Below are 23,636 nucleotides of genomic sequence, written 5' to 3'. Positions count from 1 at the left end.
TGAGTCCCAGAAGTGTGTCGGCATGCCTCCTGAATGGACATGCCCCTGAGGCTCGAGCTCTGGTCACTATGAGGTGAGTGCAGGATGTTGGGGATAGAGCGGTTGTGGGTCTGGATATTCTCAAGGGCTCTTGAGAATATCCAGACCCACACACAAGATATTCTCTCACTTGCACTAGCCCACGTGCAACATCCTGACAGCAGTGCCCCATGTCAGTCTGAATGTTCACAGCAGCTTTGCTAGCATTGTTGTGGCTACTGACAAGCGGTTGATGGACCGGGTAAACAAATCAAACCTTGCCAGGTACTGCCTGTGGCTCTATCCCTGTACACTGTGCTCCTTCTCCATTGCTGCTAGCCACCGGTCCTGCCCTTTCTCCAATTTCTTTTCCAACATTGACATTCATAGCAAATGCCAACTGGAAGTCCCTATTGATTTTGTCTGCAGGCGCTGGACGGAGATAATGGACCTCTCCAAGCCACCATACACAGGAGAACTCTCCTACATGGTGTATGGAATGTTACCGGTAGGGATTGCTGATGTTTGGACTCAGCGCTGTCTGTGTGTCTTGCCCTCTGATGTTGTGTGGATTGTCCCTCATCACTGTTCGCAAACCCTGCCGGTGATGAGATGGCTGGTGTCCTGACAGTTGGAGTAGGGGCGATGGGCTGGGGGGATGGTGTTGTTGTGTCCTCAATGACACTATAAAAAATGATCCCTTTGGGCTCTTTTAGGCATACACCACAATCACACCCCCTCCAATCATGAATCTTTCACCAGCACCAATTAGACCCCCAGAACATAATTAATAACAATAGTCAAATTGCTTGATATCAAAAAAGGACTATGAGTTTCCAAACTACATTCTTTGTTCCAAAATTGGTGCTGGACATACTCTTACATGTCACTCATTCACCAGGCTTACTTACATCCTTCCTTAAACTGCATACAATTTACATTCATGTTAAATAAAATAACATCAAATACCCACCCCTTTGATTGGTGAGTTGAAGGAGGATATATATCTCTGCTTATCAATAAACCGGTTGTCTTATTGAATCCACCACAAATAGGACACTTGTGGTAGGGGCCAACCTGACCTCCCTAGAAAGGCAAATGAAGGAGTGTCAAAGAAGAGAATCTGGATAAATATTAAAACAAGCATTTGCAATGCAATAAGTCTTGCATTAATTTAGTTTGAGCTATTGACATTGCTAAATATTGCAACACCAATTGCAACAAAAGTCTATAAATTGTAGGCCCAAAAAATGTGTATTTATTTTTGTAGCAATGGTGGCATGCTGCACTTTAGATAAATATGTTTAAAAGTAAAGTGTGCCATACTGCGATTGCTACAATAATTAATTGTGAATGGGTTAACAATTGGTGTGTGCACTGATGGCTGGTGGTGTGTGTGCTTGTAGAAATTGTACACTGATGGCTGGTGGTGTGTGTGCTTGGTGACAGTGTGCAATGCCAGATGGTGGTGTGTGTGCCTGGTGGAAGCGTACACTGACTGCTGGTGGTGTATGTGCCTGGTGAAAGCGTGCACTGATGGCTGGTGGTGTGTGCCTGGTGAAAGCGTGCACTGATGGCTGGTTGTGTGTGTGTGTGTGTGTGTGTGTGTGTGTGCCTGGTGAAAGTGTAAACTGACGGCTGGTGGTGTGTGTGTGTGCCTGGTGAAAGTGTGCACTGACGTCTGGTGGTGTGTGCCTGGTGGAAGCGTGCACTGACGGCTGGTGGTGTTTGTGCCCGATGAAATCGTGCACTGACGGCTGGTGGTTTTTTTACCCGGTGAAAGCGTGCACTGACGACTGATGGTGTCTGTGCCTGGTGAAAGTGTGCACTGACGGTGTGGTTGTGTGTGTGGTTGTATGTGTGGTTGTGGTCGTGTGTGTGGTTGTGGTTGTGTGTGTGTGGTTGTGTGTGTGTGGTTGTGTCTGTGTTGTTGTGTGTGTGGTTGTGCGTGTGTGGTTGTGTGTGTGGTTGTATGTGTGATTGTGTGTGGTTGTGGTTGTGTGTTTGTGTATGTGTGGTTGTGTGTGTGGTTGTGTGTGTGGTTTTGGTTGTGTGTGTGGTTGTGTGTGTGGTTGGTTGTGTTGTGTATAGTTGTGTGTGTGGTTGTGGTTGTGTGTGTGGTTGTGGTTGTGTGTGTGTGTGGTTGTGTGTGTTTGTATGTGGTTGTCTGTGTGTGCTGGTGTGTGTGTGTGGTTGTGTGTGTGTGGTTATGTGTGTTGTGTTTGTGGTTTTGTGTGTGGTTGTGTGTTTGCTCGTGGTTGTGTGTGTGTGTGTGGTTGTGTGTGTGCTTGTGGTTGAGTGTATGTGGTTGTGTGTGGTTGTGTGTGTGGCTGTGTGTGGTTGTGTGTGATTGTGTGTGGTTGTGTGTGGTTGTGTGTGTGGTTGTGGTTGTGTGTGGTTGTGTGTGTGGTTGTGAGTGTGGTTTTGTATGTTGATGCGTGTGTGGTTGTGTGTGTGTGTGGTTGTGGTTGTGTGTGTTTGTGCTTGTGGTTGTTTGTGTGGTTGTGGTTGTGTGGTTGTGTGTGTGTTGGTTGTGGCTGTGGTTGTGTGTGTGTGTTTGTGTGTGTTTGGGTGTGGTTGTGTGTGACTGTGTGTGTGGTTGGTTGGTTGTGTGTGGTTGTGTGAGTGGTTGTGGGTGTGTGTGTGGTTGTGTGGTTGTGTGGTTGTGCGTGTGGTTGTGTGTGTGGTTGTGTGTGGTTGTGTGTGTGTGGTTGTTTGAGTTTGTGTGTGTGCTTGTGTGTGGGGTTGTGTGTGGTTGTGTGGTTGTTGTGTGTGTGGCTGTAGTTGTGTGTGTGTGGTTGTGTGACCGGCTGCAATCAGATGTTCGCCAGCCCGGGAAGCTGTCTCGGCACGGGCTGGCACACACAACGGGAGAGAGAGTGGTGGAGATATAGCTCTGACGCGTGGCAGAGCATATTTGGTCCCTCTTTGTGGAGAAAGTCTGTTACAAACACAAATTACCATCATGAGATTAATGAGATTATGAAAAACAAGTTTTTGGAGCAAGCCGGGGGGGAGTGTTTATTAGTGGCTGGATATTACGCGGTGCGAAGTCGGGCTGTTTCTCCATGTGTGTTGTTATCTTCAAGCTTTGACCAGTTAGGTGAAAAATTGACATGCAATGTAACTATGGGAACCAGCAGCTCTCCCGGCCTGTGCTTTAAGCCTGGGAAAAGAAAGGGCAGTTGTTGAAAAAGAGGTTTTCCCTGAGTGTTTGTGTTAAAATACCACTTTATATTGGTGGTGCATTCTCATTAAAAGTAAAATTATACCAACATGCACATGTCTGCTTTAACGCTGTCCAAGCGTATACAAGTCCAAATATAAATTTATAAAGGTACCGGAAATTAAGAAAATATGCACTTTGGAGTCAAGCGAAGTGAATTACTTCAGGTGAATTTCGGATAGAAACAAACTATTTAAACTGGTGGCAGTTGTGCTCAAGAAGTGGGAGAACCACAAGATCAATGCTGTGCCATATAGTTATAAATGAAATGTAGAAATAGAATAATTGGGCATTGTAACAAGTGCAGGACAGCCTTTTAAGGGAAATGGACAACTATATCAAGTTCCAGTCCTTATGAGGGCGAGGGTGCGTTATTCAACTAGGTTTCATGCAGTACCAGGCAGAGTAACAAGATCTTCAGTAGTGGAATGCCTATGCAGTTGTGGTATGAATTTCGAAAGGGTGCCTTCAGATGTACTGCTTTAGTGCCCTTTGTCAATTTGACGTAGAGTGGATTTTTTTTCTGATGTGTTTAAAGTTCTCCTACTTAACAGCTGCATGGGAATGGATTGCATCTTGCTACACTATATTAAAGTAGATAAACTGATTTGAATATATGCAATCAAAATGGCAAGTAACAATGTCTGTGTTGGCAAATAAAATTCTGTGCACATCGTAAAAACGCAAAATTAAACATATAAACTTTTTTAAACGTTTCCGTGTGATATTATCAATTTTTTTGTGCCGAGTGTGGAGAAATATTTGGGGGCCTGTTGCAAAAAGAACAGCTTGGCATCTATAGATAAAGTGGGAACAGTAGAAAAAATCAATGCAATGATGGTTTCAAAATTAATTTGATATTTAATCGGGAAACTGAAGAAAATGAAAGCTTGGCACAATATACAAAATCCTGGAGTTCGTGTTAATTATTTGGTTTTCCACGTATCGAGATGTTACCCTTACCTAGCAGGTCATTGTTAATTGAAGTAGTCCCTGTGCTGCACCTGTTCAATATGTCCAGGGTCACACGGGATTCAACGCACCAGATAGGGCAAGCTGAGAGCGTGCATGAGGGAGGCGAATCCGAGCGAAAGAGAGTGAGAGGGTGAAACAGTGTCTGACTGTGAGAGAAGTGAGCGCGTCTGAAAGAATGTGTGAAAGAAAAATGTGTTTTAGAGAAATGTGTTTGAGAGAAATGCGTGCGTGAGAGAACTTGGGTGCGTGATAGACAACTTGAAAAAAAGTTCAGATATATGTGTGTGTGTGTGTGATAAAGTGTGTGCGCAGCACGTGCAGGAACTGCGTAATCGCCCAACCACAAGCATATAACCCAACACGCTACTAAGTCACCCCCCCCCTGACCACACAACCCACCCCACACAAGGGAGTTGTGAACTCTGCTCCTGGTTTACAATGGGTGGCAGGTACCGGTCGATGGCGCCGCTCCTGGGTTCTCAGCCAAGGTGCCCAGTCTCCCGTATGAAAGTAATTCCACCCCTAGGGGCTGATGCTGAGTGCCCCCTGTAGAGGGCCTCCGTCACCACTTCACGAGACGGGGGTAAGGGGTGCCGACGCAGGCAGCAAAGACCTATGTGTATGGACAGAACAACAAAGGGGCTGGGAAGAAAAGAAACACGGAGGAGCGCTGATCTGACAAGTATTAAAAACAAGTAGAAAGCTTAGAGTTTTTGAGTGAAAAATAGAGGAAACCCATGGAAAAACGGAAGGAACAATTAGAAATCAGAAGAAATGACGAAATCTTGTTTGGGACGTGCAGCCCAGTGCTCCCTGCTTAGAACTGCAAACATTGAGAGTCGCACGTTCCTTTTATATAAAGATCGTTTCTTAATCAAAAAAAAAAAATCCTAAACTTTTGTTGATTGAGCCTATATGATGAATTTCGATATTGTTAGCTTAAGACTAATGTCAAAAGCTGAAACAAGTTGAAGTAAACCGGGAATGGATGAGAGGTCTTGAAATTGACTTAAGACATGGACACAATCAATAGTCAAAGTGCATTAAAAACAAGTAACCGGAGACTGGAAGGCAGCCTCCATCTGGCACACTGTGCGCAGACGCTGATAAAGACAAGCAGGAAGTGGGATATGGGAGGGGTGGTAAATGGTGAGCACTTTCGCGGCCGCTTTGATGTTCTCAGTGGCCGCACGGCTCACAGAGAACATCAAAACGGCCGCGAAAGTCCTCCCAAAGGCTGCAGGCAGACAAATGGTGCGCGCGCCCGGCGCACATGCACTGTGCCCGATCCGCCTGCAGACTTTGGGGGCATTTTTGAAAGCCCTTACTTAACTCTTGCAGAGCAATGCATGCGCGTTGGCTCAGCGAGACCTAAAAAGGACTCAACATTTCCTTATTATGCTTACATGTGCCTTAAAAATGTAGGTTGGAGCTGAACTCAGCCAGATTAACTGAAGTAAATATGTATAATTATACAGGGAAGAACTCTTCATTGTGAATCTAAAGTAGGTGAAAATATAAAAGAATGATACCTTAAAATCTCTTTTTAAATCAATTTGAATGTTAGAGAGGCACCTCGAGAAGAAACAACCAGGGACCACCGCCTCCTTGATTGAACTAAAGGTAAAAACGTGAAGTCATTGTTTTAGTCATTTAATCTTGCTAACAAGAATGCTTCCACAAGCACCCTACGTATTTCATGCGGTACCTGTTATGTAAGTCCCGATTATTAAGACCATAGGCGCTACGGCCTCCACTCCGTCAAGGGTCGTAAAAGGCAATCGGGTGTGCCAACTTTCGCCTATTTGACAAAAAGCGCAATTCATTAATAAAGCCAACCTAAAACCTCACATTGGGCCATATGTATCAACAAACTATTTTGCATTTGCTAAATAGCGATTTTTAAGGAATCGCTATTTAGGAATTGCAAAATGGTATGTATGAAAAAAATCGCAATTTTTTAGCGATTCCTTAATCTTCCTTATTTGCGAATTCGCATTTTGCGAATTCGCAATTAAGGAATAATTTCAAATGCATTCCTATGGGCCAGAGGCCCATAGGAATGATTGCGAAATAATTCACAAATCGCAATTTGAGAATTATTTCAAGGGTGCAGGGGTGTCTCAAAGACACCCTGCTGCACCTCTGAAATGTACATGTGTGTGCATATGGCGCACATACATGCCCTATGGGCATGTGTGTGCATCACATGCCACCTTAAAAAATGCCAAATATGCATTTTTTGAAGAATTCGCAAGTTACCATCAACTAAAAGTTGGTGGTAATTTGCGAACTCTTAACCATAATTCTCTAGCCAAAAATGCTACATTCATAGCATTTAAGGAATCGCAAAATTGTGATTCCCTAAATGCTATGGCAAAATAAGGAATCGCACAAATTTGCAATTCCTTATTTTGGGAATGTTTCATACATCCCAAAACATGCAAAACGGCCGTTTGCGAGTCGCAAAGGCCGAAATTCTGCAAATTTCGGCCTTTGCGATTCAAAAACGGCTTGATACATATGGCCCATTATGTCTAAGCTGCTTTATTTAATCACAACACTCTACTGAGTAGCCACTGCTTTCACTTCGATATATATAAAAAAATCCATCGTAAATAATAACGCAAAGCGTTAATCCTTAATTTAGTCAGAGACACTCACAAGATGAAAAGCGACTTCCCTCGTCATCTACAACATTCCTCTATGCCCCTGTTCCGTGTAGTGTTGTGCTAGGTGGGCGCAACCACCCCGCCCACAAACAGCGTTACTGTATTTGCCCTCTCCCCCCCTAAGCGTATGTTAAATGTCTCCGCCCGACGTGCAGACGGAGGGCACGTTCCATAAGTAATAAAAAGCCCTGGACCCTGGGCATGGGAGGCACTTGACTGACCACCAACAGTACACACGTGTGGTCTCCTTTTGTACTCACACTAAGGCCTAGTCACGACACCACATTCCGTGTCTCTGAGAGTAAAAAAACCTCCCGTTGTTGGAGTCTAAAATTCCTTTACAAGATGCCTAACATCCGCATCATTGTTACATATAGACAGCCCCACTTTGCTCTAACAGTGTGGCCTATCCATCTTTGCAACCTTCATGCTGCCAAAGCACAATTGGTTTACCAATCGCTCAAGATTCTCCCCCCCAAAAGGCAACAGCCATGGTTTATTAGTGCATTAGATCGCATCAAAGCTTTAGATAAATGGCTTCTTCCTCGCCAGTTATAGCAATTACTGTCTCCGGGCTATAGTATCCTAAAGTATTGCTATTAATCTCCCCAACTGAGCCATGCTGTCTTACCGGGATTTTTGCGTCTCCTGGCCTGCTCCTACTTTCCCACGTAAATGTTGAAAGGCTGGCAAGTTGTCCACTCTGCTTTTAAAAACACCCCTCACGTCCTTCATCAACAAAATTGATCATAATATAAAGCGGACTCTACAACGTGCAGGTTTTTTCACACAAAATGGAATATGGTGAATATATTGCACGCTTTAACAATGAACAGCATCGTGTTCCATGGTAAATTACCGAGCTATTATTCGAAATGCCCTTGGATCTTAGAGGCTGACTATCATCTTCACCCTACTACCTATTTATAGTTTTTAACGCAGTAAAAGATGTTAATACGTTACACTGCATAAAAACTGCATTGCCCCACTCGAAACGATGTAATATTGTTATATGCTCTTTCACCTGTTTTCACACTAAGTAAGTCCAGTCTTAAATGGGGACGCCCAATGTCGTAGTGCCATATCGCTATGCTAATTACACCTAGGGGTCAATTAGGATGGCAGGCGGACTTTGTCCGCCCGCCACCCTAACGGAGATTGGGACCGCCCGCCTAAAGAGCGGGGGTCCCGACATTGGCATTAGGATGCGCCCGCCACAGTGGCGGGCGCAGTCCTCAATTTAACATTTTGGCGGGCGGTGCTCACTGCACCGCCCGCCACAATGTTAAAAACAAATGCACGCATTTGCATAATCGAAGCTGCAGGCACCGCGCGGTGCCTGCCGCTGCGATTATGCAAATGCAGGGGGGTACCACAGGTACCCCCCCGTGTGCCACCCCCCTTTGGCCGTCACTCTGGGGGCCCATAGGGGCCCCCTAGAGTGAACACTGCATGCCGGAAAAGCATTGCAAAATGCCCATTGTAATATGGCTGGCGGTGTCTCATAGACACCGCCACCATATTCAACATTTTCCGCACCGGCCGCAAGGCGACCGGGGCGGAAAATTGGCGGCCGGTGTTTTCTTCCGCCGTGGTCCCCCCCGCCATACTAATATGGCGGGGGGGGGAATTCAGGGAAGGATGTCGGGCGGATTGCCCCCGCCAGGCTGGCAATCTGCCCGACATCCTAATGGGCCCCTTAATGTGCAGATCAAATAAACCAGCAAAACCACTAGTGATTACCTATTGTTACATAAAACCTGCATGTTTAGTAGATTTACCGTAACCCTATACTGATACTAATTGCATGTTATATACAGACAACTTAAGCTAGCAAAGTCTCAATATTATTTATTTAAGGAGCTTGTACCATTCGTCTCATGTATTTAATGCTTCTCTTATAGTATTGAGAATAGAGATGTACCATTGCTCTCTTGCCCTCCTTTTATCCTCCATATTGCCTCCTCTCTTATTTAAAGTTATTTTTTCCAGAATAAACCAGGTAAAGTCTGTTTCTTTGTGTCCATGTTCCAAAAAGTGGGCCACTAAAGGAGCATTAACTTTCCTAGTCTTGATGGCATGTCTATGCTCCAAGAGGCGTATCCTCAACTCTCGGCCGGTCTCACCCACATAGGCTAGTCCGCATGGGCATTTTAGACAATATATAATATTTTTACTGTGGCAGTTGTTCAACTTATGTGTGACCAAAGTTCTGCCATAGTATTTTAACTCCGCCACAATATATTGTACACATAAGGAACAGATACCACATCTGGTATTGCCTATTGCTATTGTGTTATCAATGGTCCTTTGCCTTTGAACTGGTTCCTCCCTGTATGTATGGACCAACTGGTTCCGCAGATTGGAATTGCGTTTATAGGCAAAGATTGGTCTCTCAAGTCTCACAATCTCATCATTATTTAGTATATGCCAATGTTTATTTATCACATTTTTAATCGTATTACTGACCTCAATAAATTGACCCACAAACACTACTTTAGTCATAGTCTCTTTCTACTTGGGTCCCTCCAACATCGCCTCTCTGTTATAAAATCGCACTCTTTTAAATTAATGTGATATCAACTTTCTTGGGTAACCTCTGTCTTTTAATTTAGTTTTAAGGACCTCTGAGTGCCTGTAGAAATCCTCTAATTCAGTACAATTTCTCCTTAAGCGGAGAAACTGGCTAAACAGAATAATATCCTTTTGGGGCTTGGGGTGGAAGCTGGAGTAATGGAGCAGAGTGTTTTTGTCCATAGGTTTAGTAAACAGTTCCACCTCCAGCTTCCCAACCCTTGCCCCAATGGTAATGTCTAGATAGACAACGCTCACTTTGCTGTAGTGTGCTGTGAATCTTAAATTATTATCTCCTAAATTTAACTAACTGAGGAAATCATCTAGTTGTTCTGTGGGGCCAGTCCATATGAAGAAAACGTCATTGATAAACCAATGCTGCTCTCTGACGTTCTCAAAGAACGTTGCCAGCTCATTGTAAATGTGCTGTTTCTCAAATTCTCCAACATACAGGCAAGCTAGACTTGGGGAGCATGTTGCGCCCATGCTGGTACCCTTCTTTTGGTGGAATAGTTGATCTTTAAATAAAAAGATATTATTCCTCAACACTAGGTCTGTACATTCAATGATGACCTCTTTGCTCACCCCTTCCATTGGCATATTTTACCTGCACATTGGATTCCTGAGGTATGTTAGTGTATAAAGCCTCAATGTCTCGGGTTACTAGACATTGAGTAGCTTCACAGAAAGGCTTATTCTCAACCAAACTGATGATATGGGTTGTGTCCTTGACATATGATTTAAGCTGACTGACCAACGGCTTTAGAAAAAAATCAATGTATTTACTAAAGGGTTCTAATATGGAACCTATGGGTGTCCTCAATGACCACATCAGTGTCAGAAGCCCCTTCAGCTGCAATGGTTCCTGACACGTCCAGGCTGTGAGCTGTGGCAATGCATGTGAAAAGTTCATCTACATAAATGGTTAATGGTGGCCCACAATGATCTTGTTACTCTGTTTCATGTGTATGTTTCATGTTTATGTTCTGCATATATGTTTGGTGTAGTCATCAACAAACAGTACAGCAAGCACACCTCCCAGGATGCATTGCCAGGGTGAGGCAAGCATCTCAATGGAGTTATTTGTGCTGCGATATATGATATATGGTTTGCTAACATATGTTTTCGACGGGAAAGTAGAGAGAATATGACTCACCCTGCCTAGTGCTTGCTGGATTGAAGGTTTCAATTCCACCACACTCTCCGGTTCCAGGGTCCCCCTATGAGTGTCTTCATGGGAGTCGAAGGGGGGGGGGGTGTTTTGAGTGTCTTCCGCCTGTTTCATGTTCTTCAGCCATCCTGCTGGCCACCTTCTCCTTCGTGCGAGAACTCAGGTCATACCACATTTTGAGGATCTCAGGGATAGTCCTCAGAGTGACTCCTAGGGATTTAACCTTCTCCAGGATCCTAGTCCAGATCCTTGTTTTTTGGGTCACTGGGACTGTGCAGGAGGCCTTAACCAGACTGTTGGTCCATATGGGAGACACATTCTTAGAGCTCTAGTTCCTTCTTAGCAAATTATCTTCCTCTTCCTGCTCCTTTTTCCCAACTTCTGTAGCCATGGTGATATCCAGGAAAGGTGTGATGCACTGGCAGTGGTGATGCAGGAGCACTCCTTTCTTCCAGCACCTTCCCAGGGGGTTGTGGCCACACTCTATATTTGTAAACTTCCTGGTCTTCATCCAGAAAGCTCTGTTTCCCACTTAGCGATTTCCTATTTACGAATGCAAATCCATAGGAATATATATTTGTGGAATCAGCGGTTAAATACATACCATTTTGTGATTCTCAAATAGCGATTTCTAAAGATTCGCTATTTAGAAATTGCAATTCCGAAATTTCATACATTTGGCCCCAATTCCTCTGCAGATTAGGCGTGACAGGAGCAGTGAGAGACAACATGCTAGAGACAAGGACCACTGGCAACAAATGCAAATAACTCCACAGAAGCACCCTGTAGTATGGGAGAGTACCATTGGACAGAAATAGTACCTCTTAATAGCATATGTCCTAATAACAACTATGTTCTGAAACCACCAGCAAATAAAAGGTGAAATCCACTAAAATATCAATGTTGGTTTTAAAATTCTGCAGGGACAATGTGCATTATAATATACAAAATGTGTTACAAATTTCTCAGAATTTCTTTTAAGAAGAATTACCTTATTCGCTGCTGTCCTAAATATCTATACTAATTATAACATTTAGCCTGGCCTGGATAGAGAAATATACAATATTGAAAGGGGCACAAGACAGATACCAGGCCGACAAAAATGGCCACCTTGTTTACTGTCTTTGGATTTACAGAGAGAGAAAGAGGGAGAAAAAACACACACGGCAAACACTAAAGTAAATTCTAAATCTGTCTAAAATTGCAATGGGCCATCTTTTAGTGCCTGAACACACTCACTAAGTATATTGAAAACCTATACATGCAAGATATGACTTAAGTTGAATTGTTATTTATAAAGTGCAAGAAACGCCCAACGGCTTTGTGATCCTAAACTGACTAGAACCATCAGAAAAGATATCAAGATAATCAATAAAGCAGATAAATTTTAAGTGCTTTCCTAAACAGACAAGATGAGTGAACTCCAAACAGAGGCAGCAACAAAAGAGAAGGAACATGACTCTTATTCCACCACTTCCGTCCATTGAGCCTTTTTCAATCAAGGCTTGAATGCAGGAGGGAAGAACCAAAATGAAGGTATCACTTAGACTTAGAAGCAAACACATACGCAGCATGGGTTCTGTTTAATGGACCCTTATAGAAACTGTCAACCATTGCAGTTTACTGGGAACCTCGAAGAAATTATCAAGTTACCAGAAACTCATTACAAGTCGCACTGCCATATTTAGGACATCTTGAAAGTATGTAAATAGTTGTCTCTGGAAGGATGTAGGAAGCATTGGCGTAGTTCAATCTAGAAAGAAAGGTAGCATTAATACCACAAGCTTTTTAGTGGCATAGCCGAAAATGAAATTGTTTCTTGAAGCTCCTCATTTGGAGGTAACAGGATGACATAACTTCAACAGCAAAATGAGACAGATGTTAATGCAAATATTGTAATCTTGTCTGATCTCATTCAATATAGCCACATTAGTAGTCGCATAGCTTAAAACAGGCCTTCATCTCATCCGGCTAGCATCTACTAACTGATGCCCTTCAAGATGTTTCAAACGTTGAAGAACCACAATTTACCCCCAATTATAGTGACTGCTGACAAATGAAAGATGCGCCTATAGTTAGCTTCTGTCCTACAGTCCAAGCTTGACTTCTTTAAACTTCAAAATTAGTTTGAAGAACTCTTTCTTCCATTTACTGGCACAGTGCTAGATTATGAGAAATTAGGTTGTTGATTAAGAGGGGCCTTCTCTAGCAACAGCCACAATCCTAGTCCATTCACTAAATTAAACTGTGCTTAAACCTCTGGTAGCTTACCACAAAAGGTGTCAAGTTTAACTTAGAGGCAATTTGTGAAGTATTTATGCAACACTTAAACAGTAATAAAGTGGAAAACACAACACAAACAAATCTCACACCAATTTAGTAAATATAGTGAAATGTAATAATATTTTTGACACCATGATGACAAAAATGCAATCAGTATAACCAGAGTTATGAATTTTTAAAGTTTCAAGTGAAAAATACAGTCTAAAATATCAAAGCACCAACTGCGGACATCTAGTCAGACAAGTCCAGGGCAAAGTCAAAAGTTATGGCCGACCAAGAAGAAACACGGTTCGGATGCACTAAGTGGATTGGGTCAAGTCTCTGCTGACCTTTGGACAAGGAAGACATTTTTAGAAAAATGTCTTGAGAAGGTAAAGTTCAGCGTAGCAAGGCAGCAACAGTGTCCAAGGAGGAGGTGTCGTTGTGGGGGACCGCTGCATGATGTTGCATGATGTTGCAGATAAGATTGCTTTGTTTGGACTTAGCCTCTTTTTCGGGAAATAAAAAATCACCAGTAAGATGAAGCTTCTTGCTATAGCCAATATATGAGTCAGATACCCCTTTTGCAGGGAGCCGCTGAACAGGAGTTGCTGCAGAAGAAAAGACCACTTTGGGTGCTACCACAAGTCAGGCCAACTGACGATGCAATTTGGGCTGATCTGCGAGCAGGTAGGTCCTGGTCTTCTCTCGGTTCTCAGGGCACTTTTTGGATGAAGAATTTCCCAAGTTTTGGATTTGGACTATTTGGGCACCTTTAGCACCACTTCCAAGAGTCCAAGACTTAAAGGGTACCACTTGGAGGATCAGGATCCACGCAGGCTGGGTGCAAGTGTAAGTTCAAGTTGGTTGGAACTTTTTTTGTCCTTGTGGCTCCGCTCAGTAGGCGAGTCAACTAGCCCTTGGAGTCACTCTGGAAGTCCTGCGGTCAAGCAGAGAAACAGGTCTCAAGCAGCAGCTCAGTCGTCTGGCACAGGGCAGGCTTCATGCAGCAGGGCCATTCTCTAAGTGCAGTAGGGTAGTCCTCTGAACTACAAAGCAGGTTGCAGGCAGCAGGGCAGTCCTCTGAGAATCCTCCACAGGTCTGAAAGTGAACTAAAGAGTGGGCCTGAGGGTCCTAATTTTAAAGCTGGTGCCCGCTTTAAAAGTGAAATAAACTAATGGGCTTTACCCCCACAGATGGCGTTGGAATTTCCTTCATCCCTGCCCTGTTTCCTGGATTTCTGTGGGCACAAAAGGCTATTTTGAAGTTCTTTGTGTGAGGACTGAGGCAGCTGCTATTAATTGCAAGAAAGGCTGTGTACAGCTCCGCTCCCCATCCTGCCAGGATGGCTCATTATGATGACACCCAGTTCTTTTATTGTGTGACTGTCTGGAGGAAATACATAGGCTGCAGGCACCAAATGGTTATTACAAGAAAATCGCAACTTTCTAAAAGTGGCATTTTCAGAATTGTGACAAACTCTGGCTTTACCATTTCCTAGCTCAAGTCTTCTTTGAATTTTTGTTCTACATTTGTGCTTCTTTTATAGTTGTGCCCAAATAGAAATTGATTTCTACACTCTACCCAGAGCTGGGACTGTAGTCCTTTCGGCAGCCGACACGCTATTGACCTTTTTGAAATGTCAACATTAGATATGCATCTAGGTCAGTACTCTTTCCTCTCTCCAAGCAATCTCTTCAGCGGGGGGCATGCAGTGCAGGCATACTAATGTCTTTCATTCATTATTTTAGACCCCACGAATACCCCTGGATTGAGTAAATTCACTCTCACCTTCACACTGTGGAGCCCCTCTTACAAATCTCTCCGTAGGATGGAACCTCCAGGAACCATCCCCTCACAGACATCCGTACCCTCGTGGATGTGAGCAGGCAACTGTGGCCTCAACTACTGGATTCTCAAGCTCTGCCAAAATCGACCTATGTAAGCGCCCCTCAGGCTTTACTTTTTTTTTCAAGGGCCGAATATTTGACAACTATAGTTAATGCCACTCCCACACTTTTTGTCTTCTCTAAATCTACAGGTACCTACGAAACCTTCCAGGTACTTTTTATTAGTTCTTCGTTTACTCCATGTACCTGCTTCACTCGGTCCTCCAATCTTTACCTCTTCTGTCTTTTTTCACCCATTAGCCAATTATCATCCAATGTTGTGTTGTTTGTGTCCTGATGATGACCTCAAGTCATAAATGTCAAAATTCCGTCGACTTGCCAAAGCTAAATTTGGACTTTTTATTATGACATGATTTTACACAACTTCTTCATTAAGATATTGATTCATGCATAACTTCGTCTTGAATCTTGTAGAATTGCTTATTGTTGTTTCACTTGTGCCATCTAATATGTTTTCCAGAGCACACAGTGTTCCCCTTTTCACTTAGCTCACAACTTAAAAAGCATGGTTGATTCTGCATTTTTGATTTGTGAAATCCAATCTGCATTCCTTTGCTGGCAATGGAATTGCATTTAACTATGTCACTGAGACTATTTGTCATTATTTAATGTATGCAGTATAATTAAATAATTCTTTATATCATATCCCCTCATTGATTCCCATTTAGACATTGTTGCATGTTACTATGCTTTCTAAAACTGGCATTTTCCGAAATGTGACATAAAATCCGACTTTGCCATTAAAGAGAATTTTAAATTACAATCCCTTAGACACCAAACATGACATTTCTACCTACGTTATCATTTATGAAATGTAATACGGTTACCCAATGTGATCCTAAGGGAGAGGTAGGCCTCCCCGTAATGAAATACAAATTTGTGAGTTTTTCACTACAACTACATGTCCCACTTTTTAAATATAACGCACCTGCCCCTTGGGCGATTTAACCCTGCGCCTGAAGTAACTTTCATGGATTAAAAAGGGAGTTTTCAGCCTGGCAAAAGGTTTATTTTGCCAAGTTAAATTGCCAGTTTAAAACAGCAAACAGCCTGCAATGGTAGGCCTGAACCATTTTTTAAGAGATTATTTAAGTGAATGGTACAATAAGTGCTGCAGGTCCACAGGTTGCATTTAATTTATTTACCTGGCTATATGGTATACCACTTTACTAGAGACTTTTAAGCAAATTAAATATGCCGCATAGGTGTAAGCCAATTTTACCATGTTTTAGGAAGTAAGCACTGGTTAGCATTGGTAAAATGCACAGGGTCCTAAGGCCAGCAGAAGCAAATCGAGCAAAACTGCAGGGGAGAAGGCAAAATCTTTGATGGAAGACCACCCTGTGGCTGACAGGTCTAACAGAGATGTAAACAGGTGTTAAGGATGAAGGTAAAAGCATGTATAACAACCACAGACACATATTTATATTTCTGACTGGACATACATCATCTGGGGAGGCCATCTTTAGGAAGAGAAACAAGGAGGAAACCTCCTCCTCTTCTTCAATCACTGAAGAAGCTGGGAGAGGAGTGACAAACAAGGACAAAGGGTTGTAACCATGCTGCACAAGACAAAATAAATCCGGATGCTGTGCAATACAATAATAAATTGCCTTGATCTTCTAATAGAAAAAAAGGATGCGGAATTGTCACATGCAACATGGAAGGGGGACAGTCATTCTGACAAATGGCAGATTATTTAAATTGGGCACTGCCTGTTAATTAACCCTTGAGTTGTCACAGGCCTGATAAATCGACTTTGAAATAAAAAAGTAGCAGTAAGAGAAAATTAGCAATGCTTCGGTTTTTGACATTCATGTAATGCTTTCAAAGGCGTGTGTGTGTGTTTGTACATTCATGTTTTGTGTGTGTACATACAAGTTTGTGTTTTGCTAAATGCAAAATTGTATACGTTTGAAATAAATAAATTGATGGGCTTAATCCTTGTTTCTCTTTCCCTGATGACCGGATTTCCATAAACTATCTCCAGCCTTTCTTACCTCTAAAGAATGATGGTTTGCTGTTTATCAGTTTATTGTTGGTGTTTTCTTAACCTCTGTATACCACATGTCGGCAGCTTCAAGGCATGAGAAGCAAAGACAGAAGTGAGATTACTGACCTAATTTACAGTTTGGCAGCGGGGAACCATTGCCTTAACTCTGTAGTGCATCGGCACTGCTAAAGTCAACATTTCCCTACTCTGTTTCGAGTTGGTGGAAAGGTTGTATTTATACTAGGGGAGCATCAGTTGGCTCTGCTGATGTAAACCTCTGACCTAGCGGCTCATCTGCTAACGGCCACCATGTGGCAATGAAAAAATTGAGGGTGGAGCTACCATTACTCAATTTCCCTATCCGATGCATGGTGGATACAAGCAGGAAAAATGTAGGGGGTCCCCAACACACAGGGAGAAACCTCCTTGCATGACAGGCCTCCTGCGTTTTGTATTGAGACAACAAACTTCTACTTTTAGAGTTTATTTTCTCAATACAAAGAATTTTCTAGGTTCAAATTTAAAACCTCTGCCTTCTCAGCATACCTGCAGTGCTCAAAGGGGGCTGGAAGATGCCCTCACAGTCAGAAATCCTGGCAAATACCATAGATGTTCCTCTGCCTGTGTAGGATGTTATTGGCTTATGTCCCTGGCAGATCTGCTGATTGCTAGCACGTTCTAAATGACCCATCAAGGATTGTCCACAAGGTTATAGCAGGCAGGACATTTGACATACTAGGTCAATCTCGTGGTCTTTGCCTATAATCAATAAATAGGCATGCTCTTGATTATCTATTCACCCCTATAATTATACTGCCATAGCAAGACAACTTTGGTGACTACAGACAAATCTGCAGAACAGGTGGGTCCACTCACTGCCTCATTCCCCACACATAAATCACCGTTAGAAGGCTAGATCTCAGTAGTGCCACTGTGATTCATCTGAACTCCATCATAGTCATCCCTTCCCTGTAGATTACCTATCCACCTGAGAATGCATCGGAATCAAATGTTTTACAGCAACTATGTCACTAGCAAACCTACACCTCATATGCAAACCACCAGGGGTTAACAAAGCCTTTCTAGACCACATAATGGAAATAATTACAGTTCACTCCTTGTTACATCCAAACACCGTCTTTCTAGGGGATTTTAACCTCCACTAGTCCCAAGAGGACGACTTACAGGCCTCCACTCTAAAAAACTTCCTCACGTATGAAAACCAGTGCAAGCATGCACAGAGCCGTTCAGATATCAAAATATTCAAGAAAGGCATGCTCACCATTTAAGCATTATCTCGATAGAATGGTTCGACCACCATCAGAACATATTCAACCTCACAGCATCAACGCAGAAAGATAAAGGTCAAGAAATAAAACACAAAGACAGGTTGAGAGACATTTGAAACTTAAACATATATGATCTATCTGCACTGTGCCAGAGAAACTTAATTCCCTCGAGGGAAGTATGTAACGTTAATGAACTAACTGAGCACTACAACAGGAAAATGGCAGATATAATGGAGGTAGTGGTCCCATTTAACCTAAAAAGACAAAAACCTCCCACAACAACCAAAATCTACATTAAAAAGGGAGATGTCTTAGATGAGCAGATAGGCTGTAGAGTCAAGAATGTTCCCCAATGCATCCATGACAGCTGCAGCAGAGAAGAAACAATTACAAGAAGATAATTTGGAATGCTAAAGCCTCATACTTCAGATCACAATGGTTGTAACGCAAAAAACTGACTGGGTAAACTCTTTGAAATTTTGAAATACCAGAGTGGCTTGATAACACCATAACCATCAGCAGCTCCTCCAAAGAGACATGTGCAGCATTCTCAACCTTTTCAAAGAGAAAATAAGAAAAATTGAAATGTCAATCATTGTCAGACTTAATGACGATTCAGGAAAGAGGCTCAGACATGCACCTCCCCTGGCGAATATTGGTAATAACCAATATTACTAAAACTAGCACCCATCCCAAAATGACTAAAAATGCGACCACCAGTATGAATTCACAACCTTTAGCAAGTGCGGGGTACTATAGGTTATAACAGCAATGAAACCAAATTCGCATTTCAGCAATCCTATTTTGTTGAAAATCACAAAGGAGCTCTGTCATCTTTTTGCTCGCATCTGGACGATCATCATAAACTTATCACTAACCCAAGACACTATCCTAGACAGCCTGAAGGTCAGGCAAGTGGCACCTCTATTGAAAAACACAGGCATGGACCGGACTGATCTGAATTAATTTTGACCAGTTTCAAATACCCCCTTGCTAGTGAACCTGCTGGAGAAATGTATATACAACCAACTGCCAGTACATTAGTAACTTCAACCTATTCTACAAGTTACAAAGTGGTTTTAGATCTGGCACAGCAAAGAAATAGACACCATACATATAATGGATGAAGCATTCAAAATCCTGGACCAGAACAAGCCATGCCTGCTCATCATCCTCTATCTTTCCTCTTTGTTCGACACGGTCCACCTCAGCAGACCCCTAGATGTGTTTGATCAAAGAATGGGAATGCCAGGAAACATTCTAAAATGGTTCACCTTCTTTCTAAAAAAACAATCACAACTTTTCAAATTAGGTAGCTCACTCCCTAACCCATCTTCAGTCCAACTGGAAGTCCCCCAAAGATCCACAATCTCTCCAATGCTTTTCAACCTCTATGTGGAACCACTTACAGAGATTCTGAAACAGGCTAACATAGCCTGCCACATTTATGAGATATACTTTCTAAAATATCCTTCCTAAAATATGTAATCCTTCGTCGCGATACCTCCAACTAAATTCTATGAAAACTGAATTCCTGCTTATCTCTCCCCTCCTCTACAAGAATGGCTCAATCATCTGGATGTTCTCGACTGGAAACACACAATCGTCAAATCGACAACATTCCCGTGTCTAATGCTCAACAGAAATCTCAACATGCAAACCCACAAGAATGAAATATACCTATTAACTATATATTCATCAATTACAAAATGCAAGAAAACAAATAAAAGTGAGGTGTCTGTACCGAACATCACTAATTGTAATTGTTCCACCAGCTTCTATGACACTGGGCAGGTGGCCTTCCTTGTTTGTGTGCTACCACTTGGCTTCTGTTGATTTACTCTCTTGTAGCCATGTTATATCTTTATGTGAGTCTGGCATTGGTGCTTACTTTGTGCTTTTTACATATTAACCTTTTGTTTTGTTATTCACTGTAACAAATGGACATCTTTAATGTCTGGCTGAGACTTGATCTAAAAACAATGCATAAACAAAATAATATTATTTGAATTACTCAAGAAGCACTAAATAGGCTGGTATAAGTTTGCTGAAGCAAGACTTAATTTTAAAAAGAGAAAAACGAAATTCAATAATATAACAAGAGGTATTTGCTATTTCATGAATGCGAAAAGGTATGGTGATGTGTGCTTGGCATTTCCGCTCCTAATCACCTGATAAGTTAGTTATATCTGAATGTTATCACGAAATTATAGCCTTTTGACAGGTCTGACCTCATTGTAGCAACATTCACGCCATGGGAAGGGTGCAGGTGGCGTCACTGCATTCTTGTCAAGGACATTTGACCTACTGTGTACAAGTATACATAGGTTAATAATTGTACATCACCTCTGAGCTGGGAGTCCTCTATAGTAACACAGGATAAAGCTCCATTAAATCAATGATGCAAGAGGCAGTGTTGTGGCTATGAGTAAGCAGGATATTTAGAGAAGTGACTGTGGAGTGAGTTGAACAGAATGGGGCAGTTAACATAAAGAAATGGACATTTCCTTGATTAACTGAATGATTTTATTCAGTTTTTAAACAGAAGTCTTTTATGCAAAGTTCATTAAAAGAAATCTCATAACATATTATATAAATACAGAAGGACATGTAAAACATTAATGTTTGGGAGGGAAAATAAACCAGCACTCCTTAGTTCATACCAATGGGATTTGGTGGAGACTGATCTTGATGTGGCCTGGTGTAGGATGTTACCTCCCTCACTAAGTTTTCTTGCATAACAGCAAACAGGTGGACTCTACTACTGTTTTAGAATTTGCTTGTGCTTATTGTTTTTCTTTTTTAGATAGATAATATGCAGTGAAAGTATCTACAAGTTTCAGAGTAGTACATTAAATAGAACATTTACATTGCAGCAGAACTAACTTAACTATGAGTTTCTGGATACAGAACATCTTGTGTGTGATTAGAAGTAGGGGGTGCAAACTTAATTTCCATCGCAATATACAATCCAGCATAATGTTTTTTTAACATTGTACATGTTTACTTCCTATTTTTCCTGCATGCATTACAGTATACATACTTAACATTTGATACACAAACACAGAATTAAATGAGATGGAAAAGGTGGGGGATCTGAATGGGGCATGGCCTGCGCACTGTAACTTATAAATAATAGAGGTATGTAATTATGAGCATGGCCTAAGAGGGTTAATTAGTAGTCTATGTTTGACAAATGAACAATAACCACAATCTACACACAACACATTTGTTTCTCATAATGTTGTAAGAATGTGTGTTACTGGTTGAAGGGAATGAAACTTTACTCAAGCAGGAACCACAATCTTTGTCAGGGTGAAGTCACAAGCAACTTTAAAGTAACCTGTGCTCAACCCTTGTGTGGCATGTCACAGAGCAGTCAGCACACCTCAGAGGCAATGTGTAAAATAATTGTGCAATTCTTCAAACAGTGCCAAATGAAAATACACAACAAAAGGATCCCACACAACATTTGAAAAATAGAGTAGTTGTAAATAAATACAATAAGACCAATCAACAAAAGCCCAATACGTAGAAACAAAGATATTCAATTTGAAAGATTTCAGTGAAAATAGCTCCAAAAAGCACTAACCAAATGCGGATACCTGTGCGCGCCGGATTGGCACAAAGTTATAAGTCCAGGCTGACCATGATGAACTCTGGGCTGGAAACAGGGACCAAGTTAGGCCTGCTGAACAAGAGTGTTTCAAGGTACCATGTTGAGCATGTGCTGCACAACTGAAGTGATGTGTTGTTTCCGAGGAGCGGTGAAGCTACGATGCAAGGTCTTGCGTCATTGCCGAGGATCTTGTCAACAAGCGCTTGTGATGTGAAGTCTGGCATTGAGGATGCATTGCGGAGTTGAGGTGATGCACCAGTTTTGAAGAGCTATGATCACCAAAACAACTAAGTTAAAATGTATATTGTATACTTGTAATTTACAGGTATATTTCATTATTATTATGAAAACCTGCAATTCACACTAATCCTTGCACAAGCCGGGTGATCCACCGTCAGTGACTCTTGGCAGTGAATCACTCTGCTTGCACATCAATGAAGAATGCAGCTTGCTGCGAGAATGAGTGTGAATTGCAGGTTTTCAAAATAAGAATGAAATAAACCTATTATCTATATATTCATCTACGAAAAAATGCAAATATACAAATGTGAGGTGAACATCAATGTGTTTGTACTGTCGAAACATCTCAAATTATAATTCTTACACCTGCTTCTATGACACTGGGCAGATGGACTTGCTTGGCTGTGGGATATCATTTGGCTTCTGTTAATTTACTGTCTTGTAGCCAAATTATGTGTGTGTCTGTTATTTTGTCATATCAATCTTTGGTTTTGTTATTCACTGTAACAAATGGATATCATTAATGTCTGTATGGGACTTGATATAAAACCATGAATAAACAAAATAATAATATAGAATTTCTCCAGGAGTACTAAATATGCTAGCAATTGGTTTGCTGAAGCAAGGCTTCCTTTTAAAAGAGAAAAACTAAATTCCATAATAAAACAAGAGGTATGTGCTTCTTCATCAATATGAAATGTATGGTGGGGCTTGCTTGGCATTTCCGCTCCTAATCACCTGATATGTTAATAATATCTGAATGTTATCATGAAATTATAGCCTCTTGACAGCTCTGACCTTATCATAGCAGCCTTCACGCCATGGGAAGGGTGCAGATGCCGTACAGCATTTTTGCCAAGGACATTTGACCTACTGTGTACAAGGATACACAGGTTAATAATTGTTCATCAACTCTGAGCTAGGAGTGCACTACAGTACCACAAGATAAAGCACCAGTAAATCACTTATGCAAGAGGTAGTGTTGTGGCTATGAGTAAGCAGGAGATTTAGAACCTTGGCAGTGGAGTGAGTCAACCAGAATGGGGCAGTTAAAAAAGAGCAATGGACATTTCCCTGATTCACTGATTGATTTTTTCGGTTTTTAAACAGATGTCTTTTATGCAAAGTTAAAAGAAACCACATAACTCATCATACAAATATAGAAGTATTTGTCAAACATGAATATAAAGTAATTAGGAGTTAAGGATAGGGTTGGTGTGGGGACAGTGGGAAAAGAAATGGATTATGATTACAGTCTGGGATCAGTAGAGAGGAAAGGGACGTGACAGGGGATAATAAACCAGCACTCCTTAGTTCCTCCCTATAGGTTTTGTGGAGACCAACCCCGATTTGACCTGGAATAGAATGTTAGCCCCCTCCATTTGATTGGCAAACTAGGCCCCCTACTGATCAGCATTCGGGTTGACTCCACTACTGTTTTAGAACTAGTTTGTGCTTACATTTTCCTTTTTTGGATAGTTAATATGCAGTGAAATTATCTACGAAGAGCAGAAAGTATTTTCAAGAGAACATTTTCATTGCAGCAGAACTATCTTTAATATGAGGTTCTAAACATAGAACAGCTTGTGTGTGATTAGAAGGAGGGGTGCAAACATAATTTCTATGGCAGTATACAATCCGGTATAATGTTTCTTAATATTGCTCATGTTTGTGTATTTATTCTTA

The sequence above is a fragment of the Lissotriton helveticus genome, chromosome 2_1 (genome assembly GCF_964261635.1).
Source record: "Lissotriton helveticus chromosome 2_1, aLisHel1.1, whole genome shotgun sequence".
Lineage (NCBI taxonomy): Eukaryota > Metazoa > Chordata > Amphibia > Caudata > Salamandridae > Lissotriton > Lissotriton helveticus.
The sequence above is the reverse complement of the archived record's forward strand: the minus strand, read 5'-3'. Positions refer to the sequence as shown.